Here is a 15,123-nt window from a genome sequence, read left to right on the forward strand (position 1 = left end):
AGAAGATGAGGTTGTCCAGTACTCCGTAAAAATTTGCAGATTTCTTGGATCCTTTGTTGGGCCATGTAGAAGACTTGGCTAAGGGTTTGGACTTGAGCAAGATTGAGCCCAAATACACTTTAGGTATATCTAGAGTTTAGAAAAGAAACTTTTGCAGAGAAATATGAATAGAGTTTGAATTTGAATTGAGCTTTGAGTGAATTTAAGATAAACGAAAAATGAGGTTGAACAAGAATATGAGTAGATAAAGAATTTGAATTTGGATTTGGGTAGAATTTGAGAAAGAGGAGAGATTGACTTTAAACAATGATATGGATAATATTTGAATTGAGCTGGAGAAGGATCAGGTTTGATCAAGGATTGAATAGATGATGAATTCAAGATTTTGCATTCCAAACATTAAGATCGTTAACTTATTCACTACTGAGTTTTGTAAAAACTTTTTAAAATTTTTTTTCACTCAAAACACCAAAGAGAAAGAAAATGAAAAAGAACTATAATGCATTTACTTGGCTCCTAGCAAAACTCAGTATGCAATGCACATAAAATAATAACCTATTTTGATTGATTGATTAAGAAAATAGGTTTTAAACCTATACTACTGTTGAAGCTATTCACTAATCTTGAAAATTTTTAGAAATTTGAGAAATCTGAAAATCAGGGTGTTACACATTCCAAGTGCACGTTTGGGACCCAACCGTGTCTTACCTTGGGCACGTTGTGTCAGCCACAGGTGTCGCTATGGAGTAGCAAAAGGTGCAGGTCGTAGTTGATTGGACCGAGCCATGCTCAATTTGAGCGGTCTGTGGTTTTCTCTGTCTCACAGGCTACTATCGACGCTTCATCGCCGGGTATGACACCCTCGTGGCTCCTCTCATAGGCTCAGTTTTAACCTTCATGTTCATAGTTATGTCATAGGTGGTGATCTTGCCGACTACTTGGTTTATAGTCATCTTGCTAATGTCATTGTTGTCGTAGATGATGAAGACAATTAACTTGTACTTTAGAATAAGAGCTTGAAGTATACTTCTCACTACTTGATCGTTTCCAATTGACGTCAAACCTAACCCATTAATCTCATTGACAAGAATATTCAAACGTGAGTACATGTCATTAGCACTTTCATGGACAAGTTATTTAATGCTATTGAGCTTAGAGACTAGTATATGATATTTCTCATTGTACATATCCTTTGTGTCTTCATGTATTTCAATGAGTTTAGTTTAAATATTATATGCATTGGTGAGATAATATACTCAATTGAATGCATCGATGCATAGAGAAGATAAAAGAATACTCTTTATCAAGTCATCGAATTAGCTCTTCTTGTTTGTGGGACGTTCCTTCATCCCCTTCTCGGTGACTCTATAAGCATATAAACCTTTGGCTTGAAGAAAATAGGTCATTAGAATTTTCTACTAGGGGAAGTAAGTGCCGTCAAAATGTGGAACACTACCGATATCCATCCTTACCTCAAATGTTAAAAAAAACACTACTCAAATGCCACTTGGATTGGCTATCCTTGTGAAAGGTGTGAGACTCAGCTCTGATACCAATTGAAAGGGATCGGTACTATCTAAGATGGGGTGAACTAGGACACCTAAAACTTATCAGCCCCAAAAACTTCTCAAGATAAATCTATATCAATTTCTATTTAAAAGTATTCTAGGTTTATCTATTGTGTCTACTCTATTACTCAAAAGGGTTTATAACTCATAACCAATCATAGCAAACTACTCTAGAAAGGTAAACACGCAAATGTAAATTGCAAATATGTAAATACGAAAATGTAAAGAAGGTAGAGAGAGCAAACTCAGTACAAAGGATTTTTATCCCATGGTATCGATGGTATAAACACCAACCCTAGTTCACATGGAGCAGCCACCTAAGCTATTGCTCCCAGTCAGCATCCGGTCATGACCCTTGAGCCACCTAGGCCTCAAGTAGGTTGAGCCACCAAGCCACAAAGGCAAGGATCACCACAAGTCTCTCTTCCGGCCATTTAACATCATTTTCACTTCAGAGCTTGAGCTACCTAGGCAGGAGTCTTCGCGTCCCCGTACAAGCTTCTTGTCGTCGCCCCACACGAAGCCGAATGATTGACAAGCTTGAGCCACCAAGGCTCACGGTGTTGACGAGTCACCAAGATTTTAAGGCATCATCATACCACTTGGTATAAGATAGGATCACTCCTTGATCAACTTTCTAGGTTGAAACACCTAGCAGCAACTCTCTTTAGGTCTAATAGCACTAATCACTCCCTAATCTTATACTAATTGCCTTGGATGATCACTTTTAGCACTTTAGGGGCTTGGATGTCTCCTCAAGTGTATGTGAGCTTCTCTAGATTTCAGCACACTCAAATAACTGAGTAGGGGGTATATATAGCCTCAACTCCGCGAACTAGCCATTACTCCAACGGCCACATTTTTCCTGAACGCCGGATGATCCAACGTGCACCACCTCCGAACATCGGACCTTCTGGTGTGCATCGTCCACCCAAGACTAGCCATTACTACCGCTAAATCCTCTGACGAATTCTCCGATAAAAGCATAGGATCATCCGACGTGTATAACTCTATCTTCCACTGAACCGAAGGTAATCTCTAGAAAATACTCCGATGAAGCCTCCAGCGTGCACGACTTCAAGCGACGAACCATCCAACGTGTGGAACACTTGAACTTCAACTTTTGGAATTCTCCAGTATGCACATCTTCTTCATTCATCAGATTATTCGGCGTGTACAAACGCTCAAAGACAAAAGCTCTATCGTGTATAATTCCTCCATCGCTGGATCATCCGAGTGTACATTTTTTCTGGGACTTGCTCAATTCAATCCAATCTTTGTCCTGACTTCGGTGGCTTCTTCGCGTGTTGCATCCATAAGACCTACTAAAGCATATACTTGACAAACATGTTAGTGTTATTGACTATACTATCATTAATCACAAAAATCACATACATGCCATAAAAGAGACATGTTCGCTACACTGTATTCTCTCTAATTTCTTCCCCTCTCTACCCACTAAATCTTCTCATCATCCCACCCCGAGATCTTCCTTTGGATTTGGAAAAATTCCTTATATGCCACTATGTAAGGGTGGCAACAGGTCTACCCCCGCGGGTTTGGCCAGAACAGACTCAGCCTGAAACCTGAGTTCCCAAACCCGATCTGCCCCCCCAAAAAAAATACCAGGTATAAAACAGCCCTTGGCCCCAGCCCTGTCAGGGACCCGAGACCCGACATGGGACCCGAGACCTGGAGGGGCGGATCTGGATCTTCCCCGGGCGCCGGCTCGTCTTCCCCATGCGATGGCACCACTCCCTCGCCATTGGCCCATAGCCCTTCCTTGCCGTCGCGCCCTCGTCGTGCCTCCCATGCCATCGCTCTCCCTCGCTACGCCACGCCCTCACCGCGCCTCCCGCACAGTCGCCCTCCCTCGCTGGTTCGCCACCCCTCCTGTGCCAACAGCCTCCCATGTTGGCGCCTCCCGCACTGCCGCCCTCCCTCGTCGGCTCGCCGCCCCTCCCGCGCTGGTGCCCTCTCGCACCGTCGCACTGGCGCCTCCCTCACTGCTCCTCCCGTGCCTCCATCAATGCTCCTCCCGCACCGTTTGCGGAGTTAGAGGGAAGGAGGAAATGGAGGAGCTGATGAGGACGGCCGATGGTGACGCTATAGCCGCTGCAGGCTGCACGCTTGGGACGGGGACGGGGAATCGGGGAAGGAGCAGACTACGGACTGGGCGCGTGAGGTGGCCTTGTCTGTCCGTGGGTGGTTGGTGAGTGGTGTGGGCAGCCGTGTGGCTCGTGAGCCATCCGGTTGTGGCGTGGCTCGGATTTCGAGTGACACCCACGGATATAAAATAGGATCCAAACACAAACCTGTTTAGGGTCTGACCCTGACCCGATAGCCTCACAGGGCTGTTTTCCCATCCAAACCCGGCCCCGTCGAATCTAAAACCTGTGGAGACCGGACCCGACAGAGACAACGGCCATCCCTACCACTGTAATAAACTTTAATCCCTGATCTGACACTACTAAAACCCATATCCGTGCCATCAGTCTTTAACTTTAGTCCCCTTGATGCCATTTCTGTCAATTTTTGTAGCGACGGACGTGCTAAAAGACCATCTTGCCTGTATGGCTCACATGTCATTGGCTTTTTCTTCCTCTCCTCCTTCCCATCTCAGACTCTCAGTGCTAAGAACTTGTACTTTCGGTAAGTACTGTCCATGCCAGGTTAAGAAAATGAACCAAAATTTCGTTCATATTCAATCCGTTCACAATTCTGAATCAAGGATAACACAAATCAAGGACGTGCTAAAAGAACACCAACGGACGGATGCAATTTGGAAGAACAGCAAACCAACAGACAACACGTTCCCAGGCTTGTGGTTGGACGACGTCGTGCTCGTGCTTAGCCTCCATGACACCCAAAAGCCACAGGACACCTCCCGTAGCCAACACATCCTACAGCAGTGTCTCGCCGAGGTCGCTGCTCCAGATCTGGAGCAAGATCCCTCCCATGGAGAGATGACCAGCACTAGCCGCCGTAGCTCGCCCCGCCAGGCTCACTCGCGAGCTGCCCCGCAGTGTTCTCCCATGGTCAGGCTCGCCGCACACCATCAGCTCGCCCCAGATGTGGCTCCGGCCATGGTGTCGGCCATGGTAGGAGGACAACCTGCGCGCGCCTCCTGCGACTGTGGAGCTCCGACCAGGCTTCCGGGAGCTGAGACTCTAGGGCTGCTGCGGCCATTCTGTCTCCACCTCGCGTAGGGTCTCGGCCATGATGGGATGAGCTCGCCCACCGTGGGGCCTCTCGTGAACCTTTGCTGCTTGGCTTGTGTGGTGTTCAGCTCTTGTGAGGGAGAAGAGAAGAACAGAACTGAGGATGAAGGGCAATGTTGGCATTATAAAGTTTGACTGACGGTCAAATCTAGGAAATGTGACGGTAGTGGCATGAAGGAGATAAAAGTTTAAGGTCATTGGCATTAAGGGTATGAGTTTTATCGGTAGATTATTGATAAAAGTTTAATCCAATAATGTATAAAGAATTTAGCATTTGGATTTGTGTTCGACCCTCAAGCCTTGTCGTGTGGAGGGCCACTTCATGGAGATCTCAGATCATCTCTAACCATATTCTCTTTATTTCGTTCTCTTCTCGATTCTTTTCTCCGTTCTTATTTCCTTTATTTTCTCTTATCTCCAACAGCTTCCTTTCGAGGGGAATCGCGAAGAGAAAGGAGAGAGAATCCCGTCCTGAAGGGAATGACCTTGAGAATCCCGTCGTGAAGGGAACCGTGAAGGGAAACCGTTGTAGCGCTGAAGGGAACGAAAATCCCTTCACGACAGGATTTTAATCCCTGAAGGAAATCCGTTGGGGCTGGCCTCACTCCCCTCAAATGTACCTCCTCTCTCTAGGACGTGCCCAGATCACAATTGCATCAGATTGAGAGGATTTTGGCGCAGGGAGTGACGTGAAGAAACCAATCCATGCAGATTATTGTTTGATCATGTGTTACTAATTTTGCAAATTTTGTTAGGTAAATATCTTCTTTAGTTCAATTATGAATACTAGTAGTATTGTTCAACTTGATTCAGTCATCCATTTTTTCAAGCAACCATGTACGTTGTGATACAGATGACAAACTGGTTTGTATGCAAATTGGCCTAGCTGCAATGACTAGGTTTCTAGATTCAAGAATTACTGTGATAAGAGTTTCACTTCAAAAGAGGATGCAATTCATGATTACAATGTCTTTGTTCAAGCTTAGAAAAAAGGGGCAGGTCGACATATGAACCTGCCTGAGCAAGATGGGCTGAAGGAAAGAAGAGGCACATCTCTGTCTTGTAAAGATATACTTGTATATGTCTAGTCTATCTTGATTGTATTCCTTGTTGCAAACTTTATCTTTACTAGAATATGCAGTTCACAAATATTCCTTATAATGTTATTTGGAAGATATTATTGTGAACAAGAGCATGTGAACTCTATCGTCATAACTCCAAACATAAACATATATTCCTATCCTTTTTAACCCAAGAATTCTGACTCCATCAAACTTGACAGACTCCATCAGAATATTAATGCATTCATAGTATAATCGACATACTACATCATACAGCAAATCAATCAAACATGAACAAAACAAAGACATACGGTGATCACAAGTCATCCAAATTTACTGGCATTACATCATTCATCAGCGCTATGGCGATATGAGGTCTCCAACTGCTTTGTCTTCAGCCTTCCTAAACTTGTCAATGATGTCCCATAGGTTGTCGATGGTTCTCTGCACCCTTTCATCCCATTCCTCATCCATTTATTGAAGAAAGTGGCACTATGGACTATCTGTAAACAACTACTGAAATGTTTAAAGGTAAAAGTAAGGATACTTGTGAACCACAAAAGAGTATCACAAAATATACACGAATTTATAAAGGTACGGGCCTCTCGAAGGACAACAACCCTATATCCTATCTTGTCTTGATTAACTTAGGAACAAATGTTACCAACAATATAGGGGTGTACCTAGTCCTAATGATCTAGGTGGATTGCTCTATGTTCTTGGTTCTAAGCCCTAGTGGGATGGTAAGGGTTTCTGCCGTGGATCTTTGATGAGTATATGTTTTCGCAACTTTGTAGATCATGAAGGAGTGAGCTGCTCTACTATTGAATGGCTTGTAGGCTTCAATTGGCGTCATCTGGATGTACCCCCTCCACTCTTATAGTTAGGGCAAAGTGGGTGTAAGATACTCGGACTCCTCCGAGCGTAACTTACCTGTATCGTTGATCCTCCTGATATCTAGGAGAAACCTATCAAATATGAAGATATCTTCCTTGTCAGGTATGATTGCCTATCCGATGTTTATCTACATGCCTTAGATACTCCATGGCGATTGCAAACCGTACCAAAACGAGTAAAGGGCACATGTGACATGGGTATCCCTTGTAGATACACTGTATTTATAGAATATATAATAAATAATTATATATCATCGTTAAGTACTAATCTTCATCTTCCTGGAGAAAACAACAAAATCACATGGTCGAACTACTAATGGGTCAAATTGTACAACTAATGATCAAATTATACATGCTTTACCTCAAGAAGGCAACCATGAATCGGCAGCCGGTATGCTTTCTCTATGGGTGCATTTCATGGCGACACCTCAGCCCTGTTAATCGATTCACTCCGCTCGAATGGGATTCTTCTAGAGCCATGGGAAGCTCACTCATGGAATCCGGCTACACATCAACAAGCAAAAACCCTAAGCTCAATTCCAAAATCTCCATCCTGATTCCCCAAATCCACTTTTATTTCCACAATTACCGTGTCGATTCATCCAACCCTAAGCCATGAATCGATGCTAATCTTAGGGTGTCGAGGCAACTCTCCAGTGTCATCGGCGAGCTCTCCGTGCAAGGCTCCTCTGAGCTCATGGACCTTCGACAGCCACAGCTAGTCTCCTCCGAGCTCGCGGACCTTTCGACGGTTGTCGATGCTCTTCTCTGAGCTCACGGATTTACCTCGCTTGTCATTGGCTGGATCTGAGCTTGCCCCCGCTTGTCGTTGCCCTGTCTGCTCAAAACCGAAATGAATAGCCTCCTCAATGGTTGTGGATTTTCTTGTACCGGTGCCCTTCTCCTTCACGATACGATTGCCTACCATCTCTCTGGCAAGTGGCGACCATCTCGCGCGTGGAGATCAAGCGATGAGTGGAGAGAACTAGAGAGCAATGCGAGCAATGAGGAGTGGAGACGTGCAGCGCTAGGGTTACATGTGCCTAGGTTTAATTGCTGTTGTTGGACCGGTACAATCACCAATTTGCTCGACTTGGTGACCACATCTTGCCTAACACAGAAGCCATGTCCAACCCCATGCAGGTCCAACCCTCTACATAGGTAACAAACACAATCTTCACAAGCGGCTGTGCAAACCAAACACAGAGCAATTACATTGCACAAGCTAGGTTTGGGCCGGTCTGGCTTAGGTCCAATCCTAGTTAGAACTAGTCCAACTTAGGTCCAATCCTAGTTAGAACTAGTCCAAGCAATCAATCACATCCTAAATTGCTGGCTCAGTATATTGCAAGTTTTCGGGATTAATGTTGTAATTCTAACCGGCTAGCTTAGCACGCATAGTTTAGACGTCGATCGAGCACACTATCAAGATTTTAAAAATCTCGTCAGTTGCGTGGTAGCTAAACTACTCCATTGTGGAGTTTTCTAGTCCTCTCGACAAATCATTGACATGAGATCGATCACGGAATCCACGTCAACGTACATTTTGTTACTTGTGCAGCTGCCGAGTAACAACGTCACCGTAGCAGCAGGAGCAAAGCAAAGCAATCCGAAAGATGCCAGGCAGCTGTCACCGCCTCGCTAGCTGCTGTACGCGCACGGCTCACCACCGCGCAGGTGCAGCGAGCATCAAGCTGCCGTGACGTCGAAAGCTCCCCGTCGAATAGTATAATTTTCTCTCTCGGAGGACACGAGACGTCGTCGTCGGCACTGTTGTTTTGGACACAAGCAAGCCGAGCCGGCCGTGCAGAGCGCGCAGAGCCCCTGACGAGCTTGACGTGCCATTTACCACTGCGCGGCAGGGCTACGGACTCGCAGCAGCGAATGCAGCAGTGTCTAGGGGTGATTCCTTTGACCGCTCCCCAGTCCTCGATCGCCTCTCTCCTGCCTAGCTACTGCTACGGTGCTACCTCGCCAAGAAACTGAGCAGCTCCAGCTTAGCTAGTCAGGCATCACCTTTCTCTCTCCCTCTCTCTCTCTGAAATTGAGCAGCTCCAGATAGCTAGCCAGGCATCACCTCTCTCCTGTAGCCCTGCTGTGTTTCCGGTGTTAGATAAAATGTATTTGGTTTCAATTTTGAGTAACCAGCAATGTGTGCAGTCGGAAATATTTTGTGTGACTGGCAAGTTAGTGTTGGGGGACGGGTAGGCTACGCTAGCACAAAATAAATTTTTTCTACCGCATTCAACCAGGAAGCCATGCGAGTAGAGGATCATGAATCGTTACCACTTGACGAGCAGTGCAGCGGAAGAAGAGTTGGAGCAGACCAATCCAACGTCGTGCGCGTCAAGTAGTCGATCGTCAACCTCGTCCCGAGCACGTCCCGAGCACCTTCCGAGTATTCGCGAGTACGTCCTGAGTACCCCCGAGCAGATCAGCATCGCAATAGTAGCAGTGCCTCTACGGTATCCACACGTACAAGGATGGAATCGCCGTGCGCCGGTGTGCTAGCACCGCGCGCCCGGCTAGGGTTTCGAAGGGAGTTCGGGAATAGGAGGCAGCCAAGGTTTTTGGTGGCAAGATCTGTTTTTCCAGAAAAAACTCAATGCGCCTTGGCCCCTGCCTATTCTTATATAGAGCACGCTAATGGGCCTTTAATCAACATTAAAGCCCATTATGACTCTAAACCCTAATGGTCCTTTAATCAACATTAAAGCCCATTAGCAGATCCAATCCGCAAACTCGATCGCCTCTAGGGCATATCACCAACAGTTAGAGACTACTATAGATAGATTAATCTCTTGTATATATATCATGTTGTAATTTTGGTAGTTTAGATTCTTGACTTGCCGGCATGGGGAAACACCGACATCTATCTGTAATTCCACCACGAGGGATTTTCTCGCGCCTATATAACATGAAGCCGACACACCTCGTTCCACTCATGCTTTTACACCTCTGATTTTAACATGGTAATAAGAGCTGATTCTCTCTATTAGATTCAATCTACTACACCGCCACCATGATCGGCTCCTCTTCCTCAGTGTTCTCTATGAATCCTCTCTTCAGCCACATCATCTTCGAGAAGCTATCGAAAACGAACCATGCACCACGGAAGGTGCAGGTTCTGGCATTCATATGTGGTGCTCGCTTGGAGGGTTACATCATCGGCGCCGCTAAAAGGGATCGGTGATATTCTAAGATGGGTGAATTAGTACACTTAGAATCTATTCGTCTCCAAAAACTATACAAGATAAACCTATATTAACTTCTATCTAAATATGCTCTAGGTTTATCTAGTGAGTCTACTCTATCAATCAAAAGAGCTTGCAACCTATCTCGGAAGGTAAATTATAAGAAAGTAAATACGAAAATGTAAATAAGATAGAGAGAGCAAGCTCGGTACAAGAGATTTTTATCCCATGATATCAATGGCATAAATACCACCTCTGGTCCACATTGGACCTCCACAAAGAATATACTCCCGGTCGGCACCCGGTCACGGCTTTTAAGCCACCAAATCATAAAGATAAGACCTCCACCTGAATGAGCCACCAAGCTACTAAGGTAAGGTCTCATCACTAACCTCTCTTTGTTCCTTGCCGCTGTGGTCACTTTGAAGCTTGAGCTATCAAGGCAAGGGTCTCCGTGTCCCCGTACACGCTTCTCGTCGCCGCTCCACACCAATTCGGTAGGTTAACAAGTTTGCTAGTGAGTCACCAAGACTCCAAGGCGCCAGCGTACCAAGATGTACAAGCTCAGATCACTCCTTGATCCACTCTCTAGAAAGCAATTACCTAGCAACATACCCTCTAGGCCTATAAGCATTAATCACTTTAAGCACTTTGGTGGCTTAGATGTCTTCTCAGGGTACATGAACTTCTCAGGACCCTAGCCATCTCAAATAACTGAGTGGAGAGGTATTTATAGCCTCAAACCCACCCACTAGCCGTTAACCCAACGACTCAAAAAAAGTTGTTAATACTGGATGATCTGGTGAAAATAATAGTACTAACACCTGATCATTTAGTGAGTATACTCTTACAAACTAGCCATTGGAACCTCCACTCAAGCCTCTGTGAACACCAAACATTTTGGTATATGCTTCACGCCTATCACCGGACTATCCGGTGAATATATACTTAGCATCTGAGCCAACTATATCCTCTCTGTATAAATTTCTCCGGTGTAAATATCCGGTGCACATCACTTCATCACCGGTCTATTCGATGCCTTGAACTTTGTTCTGCCTATTTGCACTGTTCATTGTTTGGTGTAGCCTTGCTTCATCACCGGACCTTTCGGCGTGTTGATCTTAGATCTTCCACGGCTGCAACCTTCTTTGGTGGAAATGCTCCGGTGTGTATCTTCCTTTAATCACCGGACTATCCACTGGGTTGTTCCATTCTGCCTCCTAGATAGAAATACTCTGGTGTTGCTATGCTTTTATCACTGGACTATCTGATGAGGCTTAGCCTTTATTCTTCAGCATGGCACCCTTCTCTGGAAGAATTGCTCCGGTGAGCACACTTGCTAATTGCCGAATCTTACGGTGAGGTTTTCAAGCCTCTCTCCCCCTTTATCAAATATGCTCCGGTGAGCTCAATATCCATAGCACCAGACCATCCGGTAAGATAAATCTTTCTGGGACTTCTTCAATTCGATCAAACTTTGTCCAGGCTGCGGTGGCTTCTTCATGTATTACTGGCCTTGATTACGATTTTAACCCATTAGTTTATGCTCTTGTTACAAGGACAGAACCAATCCCGACAAACAAGTTGTATGCATAGTCTTGGCTTTCCAAATGAGGATGGAGTTGCTTAGTGGACATCAGTCTACTAGGTCATCTACAACATGGTGAACCGCGGGGGCCGTGGTGGCTCCAACCGTGGGCAAGGAAGAGGTCGTGATCGCGGCTCTGGTCATGGATGCACAACAACAATGGTGGGAGGGGCGCTGGTTAGTGCCAATCCTCCTCCAACAGCCGTTGCAACTACAACAACAACACCGACAAGTGCCCTATGTGCCAAGTGTGTCACAAAAGTGGGCACACGACTGATAATTGCTGGCACAGGTTTGATGAAAACTATGTGCCAAAATGAGAAAAATGTGGCTACAGCAACAAGCTCTTATGACATTGACATCAACTGGTACACATATACTGGAGAAACAAATCATATCACAGGAGAACTGGAGAAGCTGAATGTGAGAGACATGTACAATGGCAATGATCAAATACACACATCTAGTGGTGCAGGTATGAAAATTAGTCATATTGGTCATTTTACAGTTCATACCCCTACTCGTGATCTTCCCTTAAATATTGTCCTATATGTTCCAAAAGCCAAAAAAATTCTTGTTTCTATTCATTGCCTTGCTACAGATAATCATGCTTTCTTAGAATTTCATCCAAATTTCTTTTTGATAAAGGATCAAGCAATGAGGAGTACTCTTCTTAAAGGGAAGTGTCATAAAGGGTTGTATCCCCTTCCTACAGCGCTCCCAACAAAACAAGTGTTTGGAGCTATCCAGCCATCTATAGCTAGATGGCATAGTCATTTAGGGCATCCTACTTTGCCTATTGTCAAAAAGGTTGTCAGTGATAATAATCTCCCTTGTTTAGATAAGTCAAATATTGAGTTAGTTTGCGATGCCTATGTAACACCTTGGTTTTTAATTCTCTAATTCCCTAAAATTTTGCTAGAATTTAATTAGGGTTCAAATCAACAGAATAGGTGAAAACCTATTTTCAAAAAAATAAATTGAATTTTGCCCCAGATTATATTTTTGTGTTGCATTCATGATGATTATATGTGCATTAGGTTTTTATGGTGTGAAAAAGATTTTTTGAAAACCCCGAGGCGCACCGTTTGATTTTTGAATTTTTTTGAAAAGGTTTCATAAAAGAAAAAGAAAATTTTTCTCCTTTGGGCCGAAATCTCCCCCCCCCCCTTTTCTTTTCTTTATTTTCTGGCAGCCCACCTCCCTTTTCTCTCTTCGGGCTGAGCCCACCCTTCTCTCCTCCCTTTCCCCCATCTCGTCCTTCTCTTCCGCCTGGGCCTGCAGCGAGCCGTTGCTGCCACCCATCTGAAGACACCTCGAGCCAAAGCTGCTTTCTCCCTCGCGAGACGCCCACGTGCGCCGTCTCCTTCCTCACGCTGCGTCGGCAGAGTCCAAGATGAACCTGACGTCGTGCGTATCCTCTCCCGAGCTTGTATCCCAACCGAACCCACGCCCTTATCCGATTCCCCGCATCCTCCCGCCTATATAAGTGCATGCCCCCCCCCCCCCCGTTTCATCTGTCTTCGCCCCACATCGAGCCTCCACTGCCGCCTTTGTTGCCACTCGGCAAAGCTCATCGCCAGTCGAAATCCGCTGCCTTTTGCCACATCTGAGCACATCCCCGGGACCGTGTGCCTGTGGGGAGTCTTTTTCGTCATTTTTTGTCCCCTCTCCGCCGTTGGAACACCACAGTTGATGAAGACCTGTGCGCCGCCGTCGCCCCTCTCGCCGCCGACTACCTTCCTGGATCGCGTCGCTCGAGGTAAGGCACCAAATGGAAACCCCTCACTCTCCCAAGTCTTTTGCGCCACTCGTCTTCGCCATCCGTGCACGACAAAGAGGTCTCCGCCTCTCTCCGGCGAGTCCGACGCCGCGGTTCCCCTCCCACCACCGTCTTCCCCCTAGCACCGGCCGGTTAATCCCCTTCCCCATCTCTGAGCCATCGGATCCGAGATGGAAGGCCCAGATTAGATCTATTTATACCCCTTCGCCCGAACCAATCCCGTGATGACACAATCCATTTTAATCCAGTCAACCGCCAGAGCCACATCATCGCCCTCATCAATCGGCCACATCAGCAATATCTGCCCATGTGTCATGTCACATCAGCAAAGCCTTTATACAATTAGCTTCTATTTGTTTTAATTCGGGAAATTAGCCAATTTTGCAAATAAGCCCCTAGACTTTTCTAAATTTACCAAAAAGCTTATGTCTTTTTACATCTTAGCCCCTAAACTTTCCCATAATTACAAATAGGTCCCTCTATCTTTACAAAAAGGCCCCTAAACTTTCTGTTTAATTCAAAATAGGTCCTTTTCTTTTTCAGATTTAACCCTAAACTTGTTTTTAGCGTAACTTTCTTGTTTTAACTCCGTTTTAGGTGATTTTTTGCACTCTCACGTTCATAGCAGCGTGTACTATCTTTAGTACTCTTTTTATAGATGTTAGTTATTATTTTGTGTATTGTTCTTAGCTAGTTTTGTGTGTACTTTTTCGGTGTGTTCCGAGAACAGATGAAGAGCAGTTCGAGAATCTCTAGGACCAAGCCTTTGAAGAGTCTGAGCAGCAAGTTAGAAGAGGCAAGTGTCCTTGAACATTTTGATCCCAGTTTTTGAATCGTTCTTTATTTCAAACATGCATGCTATTAATTTTGAATCACATTTACTTATAGTACCCTATCCCATATATTTCTTGTCGCCTAGCTGTCAGTAGTGGTTTATGGGTAGTTTTTTCTTAGCTTTGCACAAGGGTGTGGATGGGTTATCAGTTAAACATGATTAATAAACTATGCAACTATGAGTTGAGAATTATGGTAACTTGTGTGGCAACATGGAACTTAAGGATGTCGAGCAGAAGGTTGGTTGATGATGGTGCATGAGGCACAAGTGTGTGAAACACTTTGGTGGGTGGTAGTATTTGCTCGGTTTCCTAAGGACCAATTCGTGGAATGACAGCCCAAGAATTATCGTCCATCCACAAGGCTTATATGGGTATGGCCTGGCTTAGTAATTATTGGATCCTCAGCATAGAATAAGCCACTGGTGGTATAGTGGAAGGGAAGAGTGATTCTTTCTGGAGCTACAAGGTGCATGAGGGGGCTTCTAGTTGGTGTGACTCCACTTTGACGGCGGTGAAACCTTAGTGAGCTTATTCTTGCTGGGAGGATGCTTTGTAATAGCCTTGTAGTAATCTCCAGGAAACACACCATTGGCGTGTGTTAAGTGCTTGGCCGGCATGGCAACAAGGAAATCATGACTTATGGGGAAAGCTGGACAACCTCTATAGAGTACTCAATCTGAAATATTAGCCGTGCTCACGGTCATGAGAGACTTGAATCCTCACATGATTAGTTGGTTTGGTTTAGTTGCTTTGGTTGGTTACCTGTGAAGGGTAAATATCAGTGGATGGTTCTTGGTTACCTGTGATGGGTATCAAGTTGGTTGGTTTGAGAACCTGAAGTGGAATTCAGGTAGTTGAGAAACAGGTGGAGATATTCCTAGGAGTTGGAAGTCTAGTGGTGAATCACATAGTTAAATAGGATGCTTTTATAACTCTTTTTACAATAGCATAGTTGGCATTTATGCAAATTTACCTG

Source organism: Phragmites australis, chromosome 4 (assembly GCF_958298935.1).
Source record: "Phragmites australis chromosome 4, lpPhrAust1.1, whole genome shotgun sequence".
Classification (NCBI taxonomy): Eukaryota; Viridiplantae; Streptophyta; class Magnoliopsida; order Poales; family Poaceae; genus Phragmites; species Phragmites australis.